At 40.9% G+C, this 23,553-nt stretch overlaps 1 long non-coding RNA gene across 1 annotated transcript; it reads right to left on the bottom strand.

Moving 5' to 3' along the window:
- Nucleotides 1-6,840: 6,840 nt before the first annotated feature.
- LOC116868316 lies at nucleotides 6,841-20,095 on the bottom strand. The gene is made up of 3 exons (XR_004382796.1): nucleotides 19,980-20,095; nucleotides 11,322-11,365; nucleotides 6,841-7,042 (listed from the first exon to the last, which is right to left on the bottom strand). It is a non-coding gene; the product is annotated as an uncharacterized LOC116868316 (long non-coding RNA).
- Between the last annotated feature and the right edge of the window lie 3,458 nt (nucleotides 20,096-23,553).

Below are 23,553 nucleotides of genomic sequence, written 5' to 3'. Positions count from 1 at the left end.
CTGAAATAAAAGAAGAGAGAGACTTCAATTATTAAATAAGATTGTATTGACATGAACTGACAAACAGAACTGCTGGTGCAGGATAGAAAATACACCCAACTACATAAGAAATTAATACATGATACAGGTGTTAGATCAGGAGGGGAAAAATAAACTATTCAAAAGGTGGTGATGGAAAAGTAAGGGGGGGCATCTGGGGAAAAAGTTGGATTCATCCTTCATACTTCGCACTGAACACATTCTAAATAGATCAAAGACTTAAGTGTAAAAAACGAAACCATACTAGAAGAAAATGAGAACAATGTTTTATAAATTTGTGGTGAGGATAATCTTTTGAAATATTGCTCAAAACCCAGAAGCTATAAAGAAAAATATCAATAAACATTAGTACACTGAAAAAATTATGCAAGAAAAAAATACAAATAAAAGAGAAACAACTATAGATGAAATCAAAAGACAACATACAGGAAGAAATATCTAAAACAGAATAATCTCCCTAGTCTATAAAAAACACATAGGAATCAATGAGAAAAATTTCCTACTTTCCAGTAGGAAATTGGGCAAAACTATGAAGAAAGAGCTAATTGGAAAAGAAACGCAAATGGTTTCTAAACACACCCTTATTCATAAGACACAAATTGAAATTTAAAATTACATGGGATTATCACTTTTCTGCCAACTGCAATGGCCAGAACACTTATATATAAACAAACATTTCATGTCACACTGTTGGTCACATATGTGAAACCCAGCACTCTCTTTCACTGTTGTCGGGAGGTATATATCAGGAGGGCAGTTGGCAATATTTGTTAAAACCACTCATTCATATAGCTTTGACCCAGAAATTCCTCTTCTGGGAAATTATCCAAGAGAGTCAAATCATATTTGTACAAAGTTATGCATTACCACATTTTTCAGAACAGTGAAGGATCAAAAACAACCTAAATGTCCATCATAAGGAAACAATTAAATTCATTATTGTATCCACCCAAATAAGGATGTTCTCGTCAGTAGTACAAAAATCAATAAACAGGGAAACTTTCCGGTCAAGACAATTATCTGATAAAAATCTTCAAGATACATTAAACAAACAAACAAAAAAATCAAGATATACGGTAGACTAGGTTGTTTTTTTGTTCTCAGGAAAAGGAGAAAATAAGTGCTATGTTCCAAGTTTGCTCTCATATCCACAAAGAAACTCTAGAAGCTTTCAGAAAACTCTAATTACAAACGTGGTTTGGAGAGAGAGAATTGCTTGGCTGATGTCCCTTCCAGTTTTTGATCAAGTCTGGCCTTCTCAGGGAGGTGTGCCTTAACTTCTCAGTGCAGCCCAATGTGAAGGCCATGGAGACAACGGTCTTGCCTGCATTGTTTACTGATACACCCCAAGCACTGAGAACAGGGCACAGAACAGGCACCAACAAATATTTAGTCAGTGAATCGATGGGTAATGAGGGAGGGAGACCTGGCTGCATATCTTTCCGTTTTTGGTTTTTTTTTTTTAAATAAATTTACTTCAAAAGTAAATTAAAAATAAAACAAGAGTGAATTGTAAGAGGGCCTTGAATTTATTTCTATTTTGTCCATTTCAGATTTTATAGGAATTTCCATTTCCTATGGAATGTCCATTTCCACGACTACGTTTTGATTAGACAAGGCTGAAAACATTTGGTAGCTCTGAATTTCCCCCAGAGTCACAGCTACATCCCCCAGATGATGGCAGGACTTCCGTTCCGACCCTTCTCCTCCTCCGTCCTGCGGGAGAGCCGCGCGCACGCGCACACACACCGCACACGCACGCACAGCGCGCACAGCACGCAGGCACGCAGACGCGACTGCAGTTCCTTGTGGCCCCTTTACAAGGCGCCGGACTTGCCGGCGTCACGCTGCAGGCTCTCAGAGGGTTTCAGGCTTACCGCACCCACTTGCTACACGTCCCGCTCTTTCTGTTGTTCCTTCATCTTCGGTGAAGATTCGTTTAGTTGCGCATAAATATTAAGGATGTTGGAGGTTCCGAGACAAACGAGGTGGTGTCTGTGCCCTGCCAGGGTGTCTGATCCAGTCAGAGACTCGGGCACACGGGATTCCACGACTTATTCACCTTTTCTAAGTATGTAGTGTTTTGCTAGGGCTGCTGTAACAAGTTGCCACAGACTTGGCAGGCAGAGAGAGAGTCTTTCTTACCTCTTGCAGCTTCTGGTGGTTCCAGGCTTCCTCAGTTTGTGGCAACGCCACTCCAGTCTCGGACTCTGTGTGTATATGGTTATTTCCTTCGTGTCTGTGTCTTTTCCTCTTCTCTGTGTGTCAAAATCTCCTCTGCCTTTTTCTTATGTAAGGACACTTGTCATTGGGTTTAGTTAGGTTCTCCCAAATAATCCAGGAGGAGCCTGAGATCTTCAAATTGATTACGTCTGCAAGGACCTTTTCAAAAATGACGTCATATTCACAAATTCCAGGAGTTAGGATGTGGACCACCAGTGGTGGGTGGCCACCATTCAATCCACTACAGTCTTCTTGCATGACATTCTCTTACTTTCCTTGAGCATCCTGTAGTGCTTTTAGTTCTCTGTCTGCGTTAGTAGGTTGACTTTGGTTCAAATTAAGTCGAGCCACCAGCTGGCTGAGTGACCTTGGGTGTGTTACTTAACTTCTCTTTGCCCAAGTTGCCTAACCAAGTGGGAAGTGTAAATATGCATTTGACAAGTTTGTTGTGAAGATGAGATGGGGACTCGAATGTAAAGCTATTAGCACAGCTCGAAACATGTGGGACGAGATGATCTCATTGTGGTTAGCATCTGCGGTAAGATTTCAGCTTTTCAATGTGTGTGTTTACAAGGAGGCATTTATCTTGGTCCTTCTGCCTTCATTTTTCCAGTGCCAAGGTAGGTGTTGGAGGTATGCTCTGATCTTGGAGCACTGGCTTTGCTTTGGAAGTCTTGCAGCTAACTGGCAGACAATTGGTAACTCACTATTTTAAGTTTTAGGACACTGATAGGAGGTCTGGGTTATGTTAATTTCAAGGTCCTCTGACAGGCTTATCTTCAGATTTTCTTTTCTTTTCCTTTTTTTCTTTTTCTTTTCTTTCTTTCTTTCTTTCTTTCTTTCTTTTTTTTTTTTTTTTTTGCAAGGAGAGTTTGGCATTTACTCAAAGAGTCAAAAGAAACCGTGTAGGGAGATATCTTGCTTAACATCTTTCTGTCATTTAACACCACTTGTACCCCACAGGAAGAAAGGAGAGGGTGCCTGAGAGCTAAATTTAAGTTGTAAGGATTGTAAGGATCTAAGCAGCATTTTAAAAAGAAGGTAGATAACAGTTTCCTGTCTGGGAGAGATTACTAGACGAGAAAGTTTCGTTCAGGCTTTCATTATTATCTTCAAGAGAAAGACCTCCCCCTACAAAGTCCAAGGAGAGTTATTTGTAGTTAAGGAGATGTTTTAAACCCTGTCTTCTTTAAAGCAAAACATACTCTTCAAAAGCGAGGACTATTTAAAACCTGTGCTTCCTTTTCTTTTCCTTAGAAGGAAAAGGTTACTCTGAAACACTTCAGTTAGATAAGAATGTCTATGGAGGTCCAATTTATAAAACAAAAAGAATCTTCTCTTATTTACAGAGAGGATGTGATGGTGGAGAATCTACGGTAATCTTCGTGCAATACTCCTCAACAGGCAAAACGATTGCCAGAGGATTGTATGTGCGTTCAAGTTTGAGGAGCACTTATCTCGTGTGGCAGATAGGCCCTGGGGTGACCCCCGCACTAATTTCCACCTCCTGTTGTTCACCCCATTGGGGGACCCCTTCCCCTTGAGTGAGAGTGGGGCCTGTGACTGACTGACCGCTGGTAACATACGACAAAGGTGAAGGGATTTTGCAGATATAATTAATGTCTCGCAGTAGTTGATTTTGAGTTAAATGGAAGACTACCCTGCAGTGGGGCCCAGCTTTATAAGTGAACAGTCCTTAAGGGAGGGACTGATTCTTCCCTGAGGGGAGAGGCTCTCCTTGTAAGTTGGATGATATCGGTAGTCAGTTTGGACAAGCCGCACAGCAAGGAACGTCAGGTGGCGTCTAGGACCTAAGGGTGGCCTCCTGCCAACAGCCAGCTAAACGGAGGGTCTCTGTCCGGCAGCTGCAAGGAGATGATCTCTGCCAACACCTGAGCGAGCTGGGAAATGGATTGTTCCTCAGCTGAACCTGGGGATGCGAGAGCAGCCCAGCTGAGATCTCCATGGCAGCCTTGCAAGGAGACCGTGAGCGCAGGAACCGTCAGGCATGCCTGGACTCTTGACTGACAAAAACCGTGAGTTAATAAATGTGTATTATTTCAAGCTGTTGAGTTCATGCTGCTCTGTTATAAAGCAAGAGGAAACTGTCTAGGGCAATTTATTTAGCTACTTATTTATCAACTTTGTCTTACTTACCCAAATATAAAGAGGGGATAAAGATAGTATTAACCATGGAGTTATCGGGCAGATGAATGATATGTGTAAAGTACTTAAAACTGGACTTGGTAAAATATGGGAAGTGCTAAAAAGGTGTATTATCATAGTATATACCTGATACATGGTATATACCTGATTCAGAGAGTTAAATGATTATAATTCTGCTTTTTGAAAACTGCTTTTGACCAGGGCTGAAGCAGGATATACAAATGAATGTCGGTCAAGGAATGATGCTGTATGTTGTGTCTGTCTGGGCTTCCAGGACATCTCAAGCGTGTCTTTTGAATTTGTTTCAGTGAAAATGTAGCTCAATGCCGCCAGAGAGCACAGAGCTCCTTGCTTTCCAATTCCTCACCGAAGAGACTCTGTCTAAGCATCTCCTGGTTACAGCTTCAAGTGGAAACTCGTGTACCTTATCTTCCTTTTACAGACAGGTGAGTCAGGGAAGACGTTATTTGCCCACGTCATGGGAGGAAATGGGTGATGTCAAGAGAGCAGACATCTAGCATCTCCAGTCAAGCTCAGATTCTCAAAACCCCAGAGGCTCTTTGCCTTGCGGCACAAGACAGGCTCAGAGGGAGGACAGGCTGTATGAAAAGGACATTTTTCAATACAAATTTCAACACTTGCTTTCTTCTGTGTCTGCCTCTCCTCACCTGCCCATCACTAAGCTGTCCATTGCTTCCTCTTTGGCAGAAGCTTTGTTTTGGGACTTACTGGTAAATGTTACTTCTGATTCTACCCTGTCCCATGCAGGTGGAAGCAATGTAAGCAGCAGTAGGTCCTTGAATGCGGCCCGGCTGCTCTCAGAATGGAAGAAGAGTTCTACCCTTTATTTATTTATTTATTTAGTTAGTTAGTTAGTTAGTTATTTTTGCCTCTAGGTAAAACATATGCAATGCAATTCCAAGTGCTTATTGCGGAGTCTCCCTGTCCTTCTTTGTCAGTGGCTCTGTTACCTACCTGAGATGACTTGGTACATTGTATTTAAAATACTCTTCAGAAATTTTAAATTACAGTGTCCTTTCGGGAGACTTGTATCTAGCAGACACTGGTTATATTGCTCTTTGTTTTGAAGCTCGATATGCATTCAGGAGGGCTTTTTGTCCTGCTCTACCGAAGTCACTCGTGCTTGGTTGTGGTAATGCAGATGAGATTATAAGTGAACTTCCATAAATCATCCTTTGTATGCAACCCAATCCCCACAATTTTGTCTTCCCTCAGAAACCTTTTCTAAGCTACTAAGTGATGAGATAAGGAAACAGGTTTATCTCCTTCAGTACATGTTTTATTTTTCATCCGTTTATCAACTAACGGTTTAGGTTTGGGGACTAATACAAATGTGTTATTGTCACCTTATCCTGTTGAGGAAATAGCCTCACTGTGAAAATTGTACTATGTCCTCAGATATTCGTGTTAATATGATAGAGCATATATTTTTTCTTATCCATTAGTCAATTTAATATGACAGTCTTGATGTTTACAAGTCCCATCTCAGTTAATATACAGGTATCTGTATGTATATAAATATTTTACTTATATTTTTATATTGGAAGTCCCTGGATTTCTAATACACTAACCCTAAACTGCTAACATCATTAACAATTTTTTTATTGTGGTAAAAAAAGAAAAACAATATAAGAAGAGTGTATTTTTGACCCATTCAAAAATATTTGACTTAGGGACAGTAAAAAAGAGTAAGCCTCAACTTTCCCTTAGAATGTTATCTAAATGACACCAGCACAATACACCGATAATAATGAAGAGGAGGGTGGCAGTAGTTATAATTCTCAAATCTGAATTCCGCTAAGTTAGTATGTACATTTTTAATGACGTCAGGAAAGTAACATGACAAAAATTCTTTAAGACTCTTTCAAAGACAATACTAGAGAGTAGTGATGATATTTTTAGATGACAGATTTTCCTTCAGAAAGCTCTCACAATCACTGTATTTTCGTGATGTCTTGACTGAAGGTGGGGAAAATTATTTCACACAAGGGAAACTTAAGACAATGCAATTAACTACACAACTGCCTAAGAAGCACAGCAAAAGTACAAACTCAAGATCATATCGTGTTTGTTTTCTGCTCTCTTAGACCGTTTGGAGAGAGGCACAGGCTATGAACAAGAATGACAGGACACAGGTGAACACAGAAACAGGTAGCACAGCTGCTGGGATGTTGAAATACTCATGCAAACCACACTTGTGCCCGACCCCTGCCTCTGCCCGAAGAACCTCTAGACACCCTGAATCCAACACCTCAAGGGTTAACACCTGGCATAGTGGGACCTTCCAGATCCAGCTTTTATTCGGGGCTCGGGCCGTCCCAGTGGTTCAGTGTTTTGAGCGTTACCGGTGGGTAAAGGTGTTTCAGAGGTATTTGTGCTGCTCAGGGAAGTTTCAGTGACTCAAGTGGCCGGAAGCTGTCTGAAGAGGGACCGAGGTCCGTCTTTGTGCTGCAGGTGCACTTCGTTCCTTTTCCTCTCAGACCCAGAAATGCCACTAATCTGCCTCTGCTCTGTCAAGTTCCCACCTGGAAAGCCACTTCATGGGGTCTGGTCTTTGGAAATCCAAATACCTTCGTGGAGCTGCTGAACCAGTCTTGTGGAGGAAAGAAAGGGAGACAGAAAAGAAGGGTTATGCCTCTGTCTGCCTCTGAGCAGACATCTGAGGAGAGCAGAAGTGCTATGGGAAAGACCGCTGAGAGCATGCAGGGCTGGCTGCCGAGTGGCCAGTCCGGCTGGTTACGATAAGCTGACCTCAGACACACAGGCATGAAGAGTTTTTTTTATCTTCCCTGGAAGCTAAACAAGACGCTGTCTGAAGTGAGTTAGGTAAACCTCTAGGAGTTATTTTACTTTAAGTGAGGGAGGACCAGAAAATGATGTTTGAAATACCTACAAAGGAATCTCCCTTATCCTTCTGCCACAAGGATGATATGACAAGGTTAGGGCAACAATTCATGTAGCAAAGATCCACTGTAAATTTCCAGCAGTATCTAATGTCTCCAATGTCAAGACTAGTTCTAAGAGAAGGAGACTGAAGACTAGATATTCAGGTATGATTATCTGACGCCAAGGCTGTTTAGAAATGCTATGTTAGGAAAGCTTAATCTCAACGTTTATGGTCTATAGAGTCAAATTGATTATTCCCCCTTTATCACCTTAACTCATTTGCATTCCCAAGCCCCATTTTCCAAATAAAACTTTCTTCTAGTTGCTCATGGCTAGGCCACATCAACAGGAGGCATATATTGCTGACTGATGACTACCAGTCTTTTTCCCCCCAAGGCCATATATACTCTGATTTAGCGTGAAATGTACTCCCTGTTACTTTTCACGCCCTGCTCAATGACTTTCCAGGTCCCGTTACTGAATGCTGTCGGTGAAATTTCCTGTTTTCTGATACAGGGACAGTCTCGGAGATCACAGCCTGATTTTTCAGTCACTGGCTGGACAATAGGATCTCATTTCTCCCTCTTGTTGTAATCTCCCTCTGGGCTTGCCTTTCAGAAACAACTCAGTTGCATGTTAGACCAGATCTACAACTGAGTTTCTTGACCTTTCTATTCTGCAGTGTCTCAGGGCAAGTCGAGCTATCAGCGACCTCCTTTCACGTTTCATAGCAGCAGGCAGAACATATTCTTACTCAGCCACCAACTGCTCTGCTCAGCAGGCAGCTGTGTTATCATTGGGAAAGGTAGCCTTCTCACAGACCTAATATTTATTTACCCAAAAGCAGCCTCTGGGGCTAACCTACAATCACAGGGAGCCTCCATCAAACATTGTCTGTACACTCGATGTATCTTAAGCATGTCAAGAACTTGTGATTAGAAACTTTTGATAGAGTGGAATTAGACTCAGTCAAGCTCCTGAATGCCTTTGGGGCTCTCAGCTTATACTTGGGACTTTCATGAAATATGGAAGGGAAACAGCAGTGCAGTGAATGTTGTAATTCAAGGTGTAAGCCAAGATCTGTGCTAGAGGCAAATATCTATGGTTAAATTAACATATTTAGTGCATTTAAGTGAAAGTAGCCTTTTACTTTAAAGTGACTAGGCAAAGACTTGATAGAAATGGGAAAAAAGGGGCGCCTGGGTGGCTCAGTGGGTTAAGCCTCTGCCTTCAGCTCAGGTCATGATCTCGGGGTCCTGGGATCGAGCCCCGCATCGGGCTCTCTGCTCGGCGGGGAGTCTGCTTCCTCCTCTCTCTCTCTCTCTGCCTGCCTTTCTGCCTGCTTGTGATCTCTGTCTGTCAAATAAATAAAATCTAAAAAAAAAAAAAAGAAATGGGAAAAAAAAGTATAAATAAAATCAAACAAAATTTTACTTCCTTTAAGAAAGGCTAAACCACAAACCTACTATATTTTAGTCCCTTATAGGGTCTAAAGTATAAAAAGATTTTTTTAACTGTATTTTAGGTTCTCAAGTTTTCTTCCTCAGAGGTCAACTTATTTCTTAATTAAACCACCTCTCCTTTTCCTCATAATTACCCTAGATAATCCATTTATCAATCCATAATCCATAGCTCTCCCAGTCTATCTGGTACCCACCCACTACTGGCCAGCACTGCTCTGTCTATAACTTGCCTGCGCACATGTCCCTCTGACCCTTTGTTCAGTCCTCGTTTTACCTGCTACTCTTTGACCTCTCTTCTATGTCTTTCTACTCGTAGTTATTGAAGTCCGCGTGTTCCTAGAGAGCAGAAGCTGTGCAACATCTTCTGTGATATTAAACATCTCTAAGACATGAGTGTTGCTGGTATCAACAGTATCACTGAGTTTGCTTTCTTTGAAGGCAAAAACAAGAGACTTAGCTTTGAAACACTCATTCTTGGGATGTTCTTTAGGAACACAGCCATCATGCCAGGAGGAGCCTAAGCCATGAGGATTGGCAATAATGTAGAGACTTTAATCAATAGTGTCAACAAAGCTCCCCATCAGTAGCTGGTTATGTGAGTGAGGTCTCTTGGGTCTCCAGCTCAGCTGAGTTTTTGGATCACTCCAGCCCCAGCAGCCATATAATTGCACTTACATGAGAGACACTGGAGGAGAACATCCCAGATGATCCTGGTCAACCCACAGAATCCTTTTCTAGATGGTAAAAGTATCTCACTTTTGGGTAAAGATCACCTGAAAGTTACAGTTTTGTTAAGACTACTTACGGTCCCTTTCAAGTAGGTAAGGGGTCTTTTAAGAATCTTAAAAGCAATGTCTTCCTTACAGTTGCCAGATAAAGTACAGGACATAACAGTTGGCAATACTTACACTAAAAATTTATTCATTTTCATACAAAAATCAAATTTAACTGGCCTTTTATTTTATTTGCTAAACTTAACAGTCAAGCATACCTTGACTCTCTACCCAGTAAAGAAAAGGCTGGTCTCAAAGAGACCTCTTAATATTCCCTATCCTTATTTCATTCCTTGACTCTTTTATTAGATCGATATGGGAAGTAGATTCCCTAGATCAGTCAAATCTACTTATTAAAATGCTGTAAACCTGTCCCCTAGATCCTCTGAGCAAATATTCATTCCTTAAGATCCCCAAATTTTATAGAATATGTAACACAATCCCACAAAACAAATCCAAAAACAATTCAGAACTTGGATTTTGGAAAAATCAAATGCAAATAAAAACTTGATTGAATAAAACAAAATGTGACTTGTTTTGATTTATCTCTGAAGGATACATGAAGGAAAAAGAAACCAAAGAATCTGGATGGTTTTCAGTAACAAGTAAAACCAAGTTCATGGAAAAATAATACCAGCAACATTTTATTTTTGGATAATGTTTCATAATTTACAGAAGACTTTCAGGTTATTTGAGTTTCGCAAGAAAAGTGAAGTGAAAAAGTGGTAGATGATTTTTGTTTTTTTTTTGTTTTTTTTTATTTTAAAAATTTTAACCACTTTATTGTAAAAAGTTGTACATATTTAATGTATACAACTTGGGGAGTTTGAAGTTAAGTACACCGGTAGATGATTTTTGAATCCTGTGGATCTTAACTCTGACTGCCACTGAAACTCTTGTACCTTGCTTGCTGCAGAACTCCTTAAATTATCACACGCAATCTATGTACTCTTATTTTAGATAAATACTAACAAGCTACCTGTTACTCTGTCTAGCACAGGTCAGAAATTGCAATGAGGAAGAAGTGCTTATAGCACCAAGAAGTCAATTGACCATCTGGCAGTGGAGGACACAGCAGACACAGCTCCCAATTCCATGTGAGTTTGAAGACATTGGCTAAAGATCCATACAATGCTTAGTAAGTTATGAGACCCGAGACTGCCAATTTTTGACATGTTAATTAAGTTAATATTTTTATCTCTGGCTCCAGTATGTATGTTAAGCTCCTAAATAAAATAATGCACTTTAGAAAAATGTGGCAAAGTAACACATAATTTAAACAAGTAGCTGGAAAAATTTCCTACATCAGCTACCTTATTCTATGACAGTATTAAACAAGATAGAATTATGCTGGGACACTAAAAGGCAATTGCATGCATAAAGCAATGAAAGTCATTCATTTCTACCCTTATTTTGAAGCATGGATCTTTCTGCAAATTAACTGTTGATATCACTAACATCCTTGGCAATTCCTACATTATATGCCAGTATTGGTTGGAAATCTGAGAAAAAAAATTCCAAAATAAACCCAAACAACAGAAATTAAGCAACCAGAACTTTTCCAGTTTTCCTCCTATAGAGATGGGCTACCATATGGCTTATTCTTCAGAGGTCTTAGAACAGGTCTCATACCTTTATCTGTTTTCACACATATGATAGATGACACTTAAAAAAAAAATCTGGACGTAAATTTAAGCAAAGTTTACCAAAATGGCATCAGAGTCAATATGGATGTGGGTATAGTACTTACTCTCCCTGCATTTTCCTGTGCTCTCTTCCTTATTCAAAATTTATCTGTCAATAAAATGGGAAAATAAATTGTTAGGATTTACAAGATTCTAATCCACATTACTACCATAGTGTAATTGCTGGTATTGTCCTGTAAGAGCATGAAACATAAAATAAGTTTGTTTGTTAGATGCAGTGGACAAATGCTTTTGCTAACCTTCTGTATTGTTGTATGGAGTTGACTACTCTTGGTTTTATCTGCTTGGCTTTCAGTTTTCTTTCTAGAACCAGCATCTCATCTTATCTTTTGTTTTATTTTGTTTTCATTTTGCCTTTCAGTAATTGTCTTGCTCTCTGCCCATGTAATTGAGTGGGAGCCACTACCTACCCAGTTCCCCCTCTCCAGGGGAGGGAGTGACTGAACAAATCAGCATATTTTATCACCCGGGGAGGCAAAAATGGACAAGTGACCCCAGTGATAGAGACTCAGTCCAAGTTTTTCTAGAATAATGGGAAGGAAATGTCTGATTTCTATTGGTGTTGCTAAGTGGTAAGGTAAGCTGTTTTGCTACTTCATGGGGAGAGAATGAAATCAACATCAAGGAAAGCAAAGAAAGAAGTTTGAGAGAGTAAAAGTCTTCATGACACTGTTTCAGCATCTTGATCAGGTCATATCTGAAGATGTTACTCCTCTAAGCCTCTTCAATTATGCTAACTAATAAATTCCTTTTCTTATTTAGGCTACCTTGAACTGGAATTTTATCATGTAAAATCAATCAAAATCCAGAATTAAACAAAATACAAGCTAACAAGAGTGATATTATTGGGGAAAACCCCATGATTCTGTTTTAAGAAAAAAAAATGCATAAACTTCAATTCCTTAATTGAACTTATAATCACTCATCTGTGCCACTCCCTCATAGTGTTGTGAAAGATTTGTGAGGGAGAACATGCTTTGGGCCACTAATTGTCCTTCCCACATGCTTAATTACGTGAAGAAACTTGGTGTAAATCGCCCTTAAGTGTCAAAAACTGGAAAACAAGATGCCTTATTTTACCTTTAAATGCTTCTGATCAGCTAGTTCAAAAGTTATATCATGGAGAAGATGCCTTTTAATTAGTGACTCTAATGGTAAGTCTTTGCATAGAATATATTATTAGCTACAAGATTGTTTTTCCAATGGGGTTAGGGAGATAAATATTTACACCTCTCTAAGGGGAAGATTGTGTTTGGTTTTCTGCCAAATACCTTGTTCTTTAGAGTTAACAAGGACGTTGTAACTGGATCCACTTATATATTATACAATAAATTTTAGTGATCACATATGAGGCTAGCAACACAGAGCTAATGAGCTTGAGCTTGCCAGGGAAAGATTGGCCTTGCTTCTTATTCCTAAGAAAGACCCTGTATGAAAAGAGTTCCTTCTTTCTTACCTCTTTCTCAAGTCATGTGTGGCCATCTTGCACGCATACCTGCAGGTCTAGATTTATTTCCTTCCTGGACAGGAAATGAGTAGTTTCTCTGGCAAATTAACAAGTCAGCTTTGCCTTAGATTGGGTTCTTTCCTGAATTCTAATCAGAAATTAATTTTCACTATCACAGGCACCCTTTCCAGGGTTTCTTTTCCCATAGTGTCTGGCTTTCATACCATCAAAATCAGGTGTGTGTGTGTGTGTGTGTGTGCGCGCGCGCGCATGCGCATGTATGTATATGTGTGTGAAAAACAAGTATTACTTTTAAATGTAAGAGTGGCTCTTTGCCATCTTCCAGATTGGAGTCCTGATTAGCCTCTGGAAGGAAAGGAATTTCACAGCACTAGAAATTAATTGTAGTGAGGGATAAAGGACGTAATTGGATGACTTGCTTGATGGATCAACAAAAGAGTATGCATTTACTTAGTCAGGGCCAGAGAGAACACAGTCTCGGGTACATTTTATAGTCCCCATTGTATTTAATAAAATGGGCTTGTGTGGTGGCAACAGACATGTGTTCTGTAGTCAGATCTGTTTTAAATCCAAACTTATGATCTACTAGTTATATGACTTTGGGTGACTTTCTGAAACTCTCTGTGCCTTGGTTTCCTTATTTGTAAAATGGAAAGAAAATAAGAGTGCTGAAAAGTTTATATTCAATAATATTGGTGACATATTAGCATCCAAGGGGCACCCAATAGTTCATTTTAGGCTCAGATCCTACCTGAAAGTGACCAGGGCACTTGCTCAAGTGGTCAGTACCTGTCTGTGTCCTGATTGAGCTCCTTGTGGCAGATGAAGTGTAACATGAAAACCTTGGCAGTTTTTACTGAACTGAGAATTTGGATTGTGATAGACATCTAAATTCTAAGTTAGAATGAAATGACCAGCTCACTGTATTCTCTCCTTTTCTCTTACATTTTATGGGTGAACCCCACCTGAGGGTTAGGATCCACTTCCTGAATCTTGCACATCTCTACACCATTGATTGAGAACTGAGTATTTCCCATCCTTTTGATAATAAACTTATGTCTGCTTTTTTTGAGCCAAACCCGCCAACAGCATAATAGACAGAATGATTCTGAGAGGTTTTATATTATCTCTCATTTACCCAGAAACCAGCTGGGGAGACCTGGAGGTTACTTTGAATTCTGTTTCTGCCCTCTAGCAGCACTGGACTCAAAATTTTTCAGAAAATGAATAAATGTTTTTTATTGTTGTTGTTCAATCTTGATTATCTGATGAATCTAACATTATTCTTGCCAAGAAAGAATGTCTATTACTTAAGATCTTCCTATTGATTTTCCCTTCTTTGTATGTGATCTAATTTTAATTTTCAAGCCTAAATTTTCTATGCCTATAATCCACAGCAGAAGGTCTTCCAAAAGCTATCTTTGGTTTGCTCGAGTTCAAGTATGTTATGGAGACTTTGTTCTGCCTTTATTGACCTAGTGAAATGCCATTTATCAATACCTTATTAAAGGATTTCAGTTGTCCTAAACCTTTCTGGTAGTTTTCATATTTACTAGATATGTTCTTTGAAACTGCAGAGTAGGGAAGAGGTGAAAAACAAACAAAAGTAGAGATTATAGTATCATAAGTCTTATGCACCCTGATCTCTGCCAAGTAGGCTCAACAGTCATGAGCTAATGGCTAAGCTTGTCTAACCTCAAACATCCCCACTCTCCTTCCATTGTCAGATTATATTGAGATAAATTCCTAGACAGCATGTGGTTATCTTAATATTTCAGCCCAGCCGGTCTTTCTAAAAGATTCTTTTTAATATATCTGTAACCTATGATCACACCTAAACAATAAACCTTCACTTGTTAACATCATGATCAATTTCAAATTCTACCAAACAAGTCCTACTTTTAGCTGCATAAAACTGTACCTTCTTTTCCCAGGTGTGGTTCCCAGAGCTAATCATCATTATCTGTGATCACCGCTGGATGGCCACCTTGTGCCCACCAAGATTCTTTGGCAACCAAGTGGATCCCTTTTACTCAGAACAGGAGGTATTCCCTGGGGGCATGTGTGCCAAGCCCCGGGAAAGCTGCCTGCTCTGAGAAACATGGGAGAGGCAGGCCCTGAAAACCCACTTGCACCCATGAGACTCTGAACTCATGGTAGTGGCTAAAAGTGGGAATCAGAGAAAGCTTTCTCTTCATCCCTCGGTTAGCTGCATGATGCAGGGGTGTGGCAGAGGCCCTAATTAGAGATTGGGGAGATCGCATTGTTTACAGCTGCATCCACTCTATCTCACCACCTACCCATGTCATGCAACCTGGGGTAGAGTGTGCAGGAAAGAGGCTGGAATTGCTATCTGTCGTTCCAGGATATCGTTCCCAGTCAGTCCCAAGGGGGAAAGTGAGCATAAAGCTGTATGGAAGGGACAGGCCATCTCACTAATATTCCCCTCTCCAAACTCCCTCTCCAGGTGATGCTGTGTCCTAAGAACAACACTGACAGATGGGCATGTCCCACTGAAGTCCCTGCTCGAGTCTGTGTATTGGGAGCATTCCAGCAGGGTGGTACCAGAGTCGGGAGGTGGTGGACCTGGAGACTGTGCTGTACACATACCTCGGCAGTAGTCCCTCTCTGGGAGAGGGTAGCAGCTTGCTAGCAAAGCTTCCCCCCCTTTGGTGGGGACTGCAGAGAGATGGGATGGAGAGACAGTCACTGGCTCTACTCTCACGGTGACCTCTAGGCTGTGTGGCCAGACAGATCATCTCCTGGGCCGTCTCTGCAGGGACAGGACTTTGCTCGAGGAAGAGATGCACACTGGTATTGGGATACGTTGTTTTATAGCCCTTCAGGCTGTGTTTTCCCTTTTCCCAGTATAATAGGTTTAATGTGATCACACCACACAATCACCAAGAAGAAGGCCCTCAACCCCTCTCTCCACCCTGAGTGTACAAGACTCCCCACCTCTCTGTAGCCCAACCATGGGCAGCTTCTGCTGCTTCTGAAAAAGCAGAGAGCTCTGCTAACTTCTGGCCTTCAGGCTTCCTCCACTGTTTGGAACACTCATTCTTTTCCTTGCCCTATCCGCACTCCTTCCTCAGTTCTCAGCTTAAAGGCCCCTGGCTCTGGCAGTTGCCCCCCAGCCCTCCCACCTTCACCTGCATAGGTGGGAGGCTGCCACCAGATGCTCCTGTAGTGCTTGCTCATTTCCTACCTCCTTTATTTGACTATTAATACCCTCAAAGGCAGGGACCACCCTGTTTTGCTCATCCCTTTATTCTCAATGCCCGCTACAGTGCCTGACACAAACAGGTTCTTAATACATATGTGTTGAATGACTGATTTCAGTTTATAAGATACTTAGGGAATAGGATAGAGACAAATTTTTGAGCTGACTCACGGAGATTGATAGAGGACCTGACTTATTAGGAATGAGACCTTAATTGGGTTATAAAAACTTTTTTTGCTGCTGAAAAGGGGAGTAAGGAGCAGAAGAATAGACCATGGACTGTTCCTCATACCATGCTACCCTGTGCTATTAAGAGAGCCTGTGGTCCATTATGACCAGGGGTCCCAGCACAGAAAACAGGACAAGCCTCCTATCTCTGCTCTTTAAGGCCATGTCAGGTCCCTCTGGGGCTGAGAGAGTCATCTGATGTCTTAGAACCCAGGACTTGGGAGCCCCAGCAGACAGCCACCTCCAGATGCTGGAGTGTAGACCCTGACAGCATGAAGAGGCTGCCAGTCTAGCCACTCACTGAAACCAGGGCTCTTGCATGCACTGCTGGAAAGAAATGACGCCACAGCCCCCGCTGGAGCTGAGCCCCAGTAGAGCTCGGCCTATGGCTAAACTAGTCTCATTACACAAGAACAGCGAAAGGTTTTTTGTATTTTGTTCTGAAATCTGATTCCTTGAAACTTCCATTCAAGGGTTCTCATTCTGGAGAAACATCTAGGGACTTAATCTCCCTCCAGTCTAACGGACCTTGAACTGTCTGGAGAGAGCTGTAACTTGTGACCATAGTGCCTCTAATGGGGAGGTAATTGAGAGGCCACCTTGAATTAATCTACAGGGAGAGTGGGAATTGCTAATTATTTTGAAAGAGAAATGGGGATGTTTTTCTCTAATTGTGTCATGATTATTAATTACAGGGAGTGTATTTATAAAAACCATCTTAAATAGAACTCTGCTGAGAATGACTCATTTGCCTTTCACTTTGAACTCACTTTCCCATTCCCAAAATAGAACTTCCATAGACTATTACTACATGTGGCAACTGGACATTACAAATGTTCTTTAAAGAAAATCTCAGTTTTAAAATCTCTGTCCCGCAAAAGAGACGCAGCCGACTTTATTGATGGTCAGAAAGAAATGTCACCCAAATTCTTAGCCATTTTGCTGTATACTAGAGCCTTGGACCGTCTGTTCTATTTATTAATTTGGGTTGATATGATCACGATAATGTATTAAGTTTTGCTCTCAGCTGAATTCCTCACTTTCAGATTGTTATCAGCTGAATTCATGCGCTGGCTTATTCACAGGTTATAAACAACCAACTCAGTTGCTTTGTTTAGTTCTTAAATCACTTCCCTATTTTTAGATCGTTACTGTATTTGAGAAGAATAGGTAACCTCTGATGTCTTGGGCACGCGGTAGCCTGAGGTGCCCGCACGTAGGGCTAAGTAGCTGAATTTCCTGTGTGGAATGAAAGTCTGGGACTGGTTGTGTATGACATGTCACTCAATGGATTATTTTTTCCCCTGAGAATGCAGCCCATTTAATAGCTTCAACCCAGATGAATTGAGCTATGTTTGAAGCCCCTGCCCCTCTCAGTAAGGGACTCTATGGCGACGTCCCCTTCCTGCCCACTAGCCTGTGCTCTGTAACTCGACGCCACCTGCAACTGGTTGTGTGAGTGTGTGATCTCCTCAGAAGTCATGCCACGTCCTTGCAAGTAAAGCCACATTGCCCGGCTCTACTTGGTGCCCTTCTGAGTCAGCTTGCCAGAAAAAAAAAAAAACAAACAAAAAACGACTGACTCATGGGAAGAGACCTCGTATTAATAGCGAAAGATCATACTGATAATTTATTCACAAAGGTCCTAGTATAAGTTACTTTGAAATGAATATCTGTGTCCCTGACACTGGGTGTTCCTTGTACTGAACCTGTAAAGGCCTCTGGGATCAACAGATATCCCCCCAGTGTATACTTCTTCACGGAACACTTTCATATCCTAGAATAGTAAGGTTATCCTTCCAAGACAGCTCTTTGTCCTTCAAGATATCACTGGGGTAGAATGTTGGTTCTCAGCCTCGAATGATTTCGTCTCCTAGGGAACTGTTGCCAGTGTCTGTTTGTCACAGGAGAAGGTTTGCTACTGGCACCTAGTGGGTGGAGGAGAGGATGCTGCTAAAAATCCTACAGAGAGCAGGAGAGCCCTACCTAACAGAATTACCTGGCCCAAAATGTCAATAATGCCGAAGTCGAGCACCCTTGGATTAGAGAAGTTATTTCTAACTGATTTAAATTTTCTCCCTATGGACTTCAACCTTATTTATTGTTTTAGATCATTTTCTTCTTCTTCTTAAGATAATTTTCTTGAGCCTAAGAATGACTAAATTTAGTACAGAATGCTGCTTATCAGAATTTCCTACACCACATCCAAGATGAACTGACATTACCAATGTAACAAGCATAATACACCTGACTAGTGTATTCCTAGGTGAGACTGGGCCTCCATGTCTTCTGCAGCCTTGATGAGGAAAGACTGAAAAGGAATAAGGCAGTAGTTTTCTATTGCTGCCGTAACATATTATCACAAACTTAATGGCTTCAATGAACACAAATTTATTATCTTACAGACTATAGATTAGAAGTCTGATATAGGTCTCACTGGGGTAAAATCAAGGTGTTGGCAAAACTATATTCCTTAGCCAGGCTCTGGGTGAGGATCCATTCTGCTTGCCTCTTCCAACTGCTATAGGCTGCCCACATTCCTTTGCTGTGGCCCCTTTCTTTACAACAAAGTGAGTAATATTGCATCTCTCTAAGCCCTCTTCTGTAGTCCTATCTACCTCAGACAGCCAGGAAAGTTTCTCTGTGGTTAAGGATCTTTGTGATTACATTGAGCCCACCCATATAATCTAGGACACGTCGCTCATTTCAAGGTCTTTAACTTAATCATATCTGCAAAGTACTTTTTGCCATGTAAGTGAATGAACACATTCGACGGCTCCAGGGATTAGGAGTAGACATCCTTGGAAGACACTGTTCTGCCCGTCACAGAATAATGTTAGTTTTGGCAACACCCAACTTCCATTGGGCTATTGATGTCCTGCAGATTGGGGACAAGCTAGAGAATGTGGACTTTGGGAAACATGCTATTAGTCACCATAGAAATGTCTTGTAAGCAGCTCAGCCACAGCCTTGTGGATAGGAATGGGTTTGCATCTGAAGGAAATGGACATTTCAGTTGTCAATCATTCTAGAAAGAAGTCATTCCTGCATGAGCTTTAGAACAGGGTGAGGGAAATAGTTTCTTCTTTCCCGGAAGCCTAGGCTCCCTTTGGTCTAAACCTGGAGGTCTGAGGTATCTGGAGCATGAACAGTAGTTGGGTATAGTATAAATCTATAGCTCTGAGCAAATGGCCTGAGATCCAAGGACATGATATGATCCTGTATTGTAAAGGACCTATACAGTGTTGAGGACTATGCAGTGTCTGGATTATTCTCAAGATTGTCTCATTATTAGGATTTTTAAAATACTAGCTCATTTCTACAATGTTGTGACAAGCAAAGGGGGAAGGGCTTCTGGGATGAAAAGAAGCAGATTATAGGGTCAAGAATCAGATGGGTGGTGAAGGGAGGATTTAGGGAGCACAGAAAATGCTGAGATATTTAGAAGTGAAAACATATGCTGGAGACTGAATGTACCCCCAGAATCCATTATGTTGAAATCCTGACTCCTACAGCCATACAGGTCTTCCTTGACTTATGATGAGGTTATATCCCAATTAACCCATCACAAGTTGAAAATATCATGAGTTGAAAATGCATTTAACACAGCTAGCCTACCAAACATCACAGCTTAGCCTAGCCAAACTTAGATGTGCTCAGAACACTTAAATTAGCCTACAGCTGGGCAAAATCATCTAACACAAGCCTATTTCATAATTAAGTCTTGAGTATTTCATCTAATTTACTAAAGACTGTATTGAATGTGAAAAACAGGATGATTACCTGGGTACAGAATGGTTGTTAGTGTATTGGTTGTTTATCCTCATGATCATGTGGCTGATTGAGAGCGGGCCCTCTAACTGCCCAGCATCATGAGAGAGGGTCCTGTGGCATATGGCTAGCCTGGGAAAAGATCCAAGTCACAATTCCAGGTATGTTTCTACATTGCTTTCACACCATGAGTAAAGCAAAACAATTACAAGTCAAATCATCATAAGTCAAGGACCATCTGTAATAATAGGAGGTGGGGCTTTGGGGAGGTGATTAGGTCATGAGAGCAAAGACCTCATGAATGGGATTAGTGCCCTTATAAAAGAGGCCCCAGAGAGCTCCCTTGCCCCCTTGCTTCATGGGAGGACATGGAGAAAAGATTGCAGTCTATGAGCCAGGAGGAGGCTCTTGACACTGAATTCAGACACTGAATTCAGACACTTAATCTGCCAGAGCCCCTATCTTAGACTTCAAGCCTCCAGAGTTCTGAGAAATTAATTTCTGTTGTGTATTAACCATTCAATCTGCAGTTTTCTATTATAGCAGCTAAGACAACCTGGAAAATTTGCACATCAAAAAGACGAGAGGGTTCCAACTGTAACAGTTTGAATATAAAAGGGAAATGTGATCTCTCTGGGGCTGCGGCCTGGCATATTTGGATTGTGTACCCAAATTGGCTTTACAGTAGCCAGTACAAGTATGAGATTTGAGAGCATTTTGGTATATGACATTTTTCATTCACGTAAAATTCTCTCACAAGATTGAACAATACAATCCTGTGGATATTATATGAAGTTGTTTTTCTTTTGTAAGTATTGATTGAGATAGCCTTGTAGAAAGAATCTTGGAATTTTCATGAGGAGACTGGCTTTTGTGCCTCCTGTTTTTGCTCTGAACATTGTACCTGAATGAACTCTTCCACTCCTGGGTTTATCCACCACCACACATGTGCGGTACCTGGCGGGATCCTTTAGCACCGTCCTCCCTGTGAGAAACCATAGCCTCCCCCTCCAAGAAACTGAGTAGAGCGTGTTCATTTCCCCTCTGGAGCCACAGGTACCCAGCACCATGCTTTGGAAAAATGACTTCTTCGTTTGATAACCACCAAACTTTCTATTCTCACTAACCAGCTAAGACCTTGGTCAACTCACTTTATTGAGCCGCAGTTTCTTTACCCAAATGAGGGGTATGGAAATTTAAGTCCAAGGTAATTTCTGATTTAAATATATTCTATTTCTTTCAGTGTATAAAGTGTCGCTTCAACCGAATGATGGTTTTACCTACTCTTTTATGTTTGAAAAGTGCTTTTTCTACTTTTCAAACTAGTTGTCTTCCATTAAAGTGTCAGATATTTCAATTGGCAGCTGACTAAGCCAGTAAGACGAGTGTTGAGATACACGCGCATGCCCATACACACATATGTGTATGTATATATGTGTTTAAATGTATATAAACTATATGCATACATAATATATGTAACATATATATGAATGTGTGTGTTCATATATATATGAACACACACACACACATATGTACACACACACACTTGTTTCCTTCTATTCCAGTCAGTTCTGCTATGTTTATAGAACATAAAATGCATTAGAAATTAATTCCATCCCTGTGCTTTGTCAGACAGAATGAAAAGATGCAGTTTCTGGGTGCTATATCAGACAAAGATTTGGGCGAAACAAGGCATGAAATGAGGCCCTGATCTTTTATCATCCCTTTACCTTCTATCTCCTTAAGCTTCTTAGATTTGTGTGTCTGGTTCTAGAGAGTCCATTGCCCTGGACTGAACCCCTGGACTCCAACTCTCCCACTTGTTCTCCAAAAGAAATGCTGAAGTTGTGTGCTACAAAGTTTCTTAATTGCATTTTCCCCCAGGGACAAAAACAGCTGTCTTTGCTCTAACCCACGGGTGAGCTCTTTTGAGCTCTGACACGCAGGAGATGACAGAAATATACGGGCTTACAAATGCCAATGCCCAAGGCTACCACAGGGATGCAGAATTCACCTGCCAGAACATTTGACACTTGCGTCAGGAAAAAGCAACAGCTGAGAAAAGCCCTGTGAGAAATACTTTGTCACGTCTGTGGGAACGGCTGTCCAGATTGTAAATCACTAGGATGTCTGTTTTGTCCAGCTAATGCTCCCAAGGGTGGAAGAAAGGGGATTTACTCAGCTCATTTAGTCCTTGTGTGGAAAGGATAGCATACCAATGATGTGGGAGTAGTTTTTCACCCTGAGATAAAAAGGCCTTTGGTGTCTTGTCCTTAGAATGTTGGCTAAGGATGGGAAACCAGTTGTTTCTAGGTGTGTACTTCTGTGTGTGGCCCCCTCCTCACTTTAGATAGTAAAGATCACAACCTCTGAGCATATCCAAAGAGATCAGCTCTTTCATTCAGACGAATCATGACAATGGTATTCAAATGACCTTCCCTTAGCTCTGACTCCTTGAAGCTCTTAGAGAACTTTTCCTTTCATTCCTGATGATGTTCAGGTTCCTTTAGATGCTAACAGGGAGTAAGTTACAGATACTGCTGATAAACAAAACCTTTTGGGTTTAAACAGTAATGAACTAAAGGAAAACGGGAGGGCAGAGCCATCTGCCGAGGATGTAGTTATTCACAGGTGAATGTGTGTAGCAATGTGTTCTTGAGAGGAAAGTTCTCTGCTCAGGAAGTTAGTACAGCTAACTGGAGACCTGCCTCAGAACAACCCAAGTGGAGCTGAAATTCTGGATGAAACTGAAGACTCCTGTAGCCCCATTTAAGTAGTAGTTTAACATTCAAAAAACAGAATTCAGACTCCCAAGAGGGAATCTAGGAAAAACTCAAATATTTTACTTATGCTGTTTTGAGAATATCCACAGGGGAATCAAAGAGTCTACAGTAATATTGATTAAAATACTCATTTTATTCACCGATTAGCTTTTCCAATACCTACTTACAGTCTCACGTCCTAGGCTGGAATATTCTGTGTCCTTGGCAATTATCATTGTCATCTACGCACAAAGGAGAAATCTGCTTTTTCTTTAGAAGGTGGGTTCCACACTAAACTCACTATAAGACTTCTGGTAAGAAATGGGAGGAGTAACTTGGAGTGGGAAGTTTGATTAGTCGATGCAAACTAATGTATTAGGCCAAGAGTTCTCAGATTGGTCCAGGAGATACCATAAAACCTCCAGATGTTAATGATACTTTTCAGAACACCATGAGAAAACAGACTAATCAATTCTGTTATGTGAACTGAGAACATACTTTATGTTTATAAAGTGAAATCACAATCCTGAGCATACCTGTCCGTGAAATAGAAAGTCACCAAACCCACTTGGTCAGTTTCTTCCTAGTTTTCCTCATTTAAAGTGTGTGACTTTGATTCTCCCTTGTCTTTTTGGGCACTACCACCTGATAGCAGACGTGCAGAATGGACACCAAAAGCATAATACAAAGACATGAAAGACGAACTTGAGGTTAAGAACACAGCATCTTTTAAATTAATTTTGGGGGCAAATTGGGAAAGACTACCAGCATTTTATTTAATGGTACAATATATCTCTTGTCCAATTTAAGACATAGCTGTATTG

Source organism: Lontra canadensis, unplaced genomic scaffold, assembly GCF_010015895.1.
Source record: "Lontra canadensis isolate GAN:19392208 unplaced genomic scaffold, GSC_riverotter_1.0 scaffold15, whole genome shotgun sequence".
Classification (NCBI taxonomy): domain Eukaryota; kingdom Metazoa; phylum Chordata; class Mammalia; order Carnivora; family Mustelidae; genus Lontra; species Lontra canadensis.
This window is presented reverse-complemented; position numbering and strand designations above follow the sequence as displayed.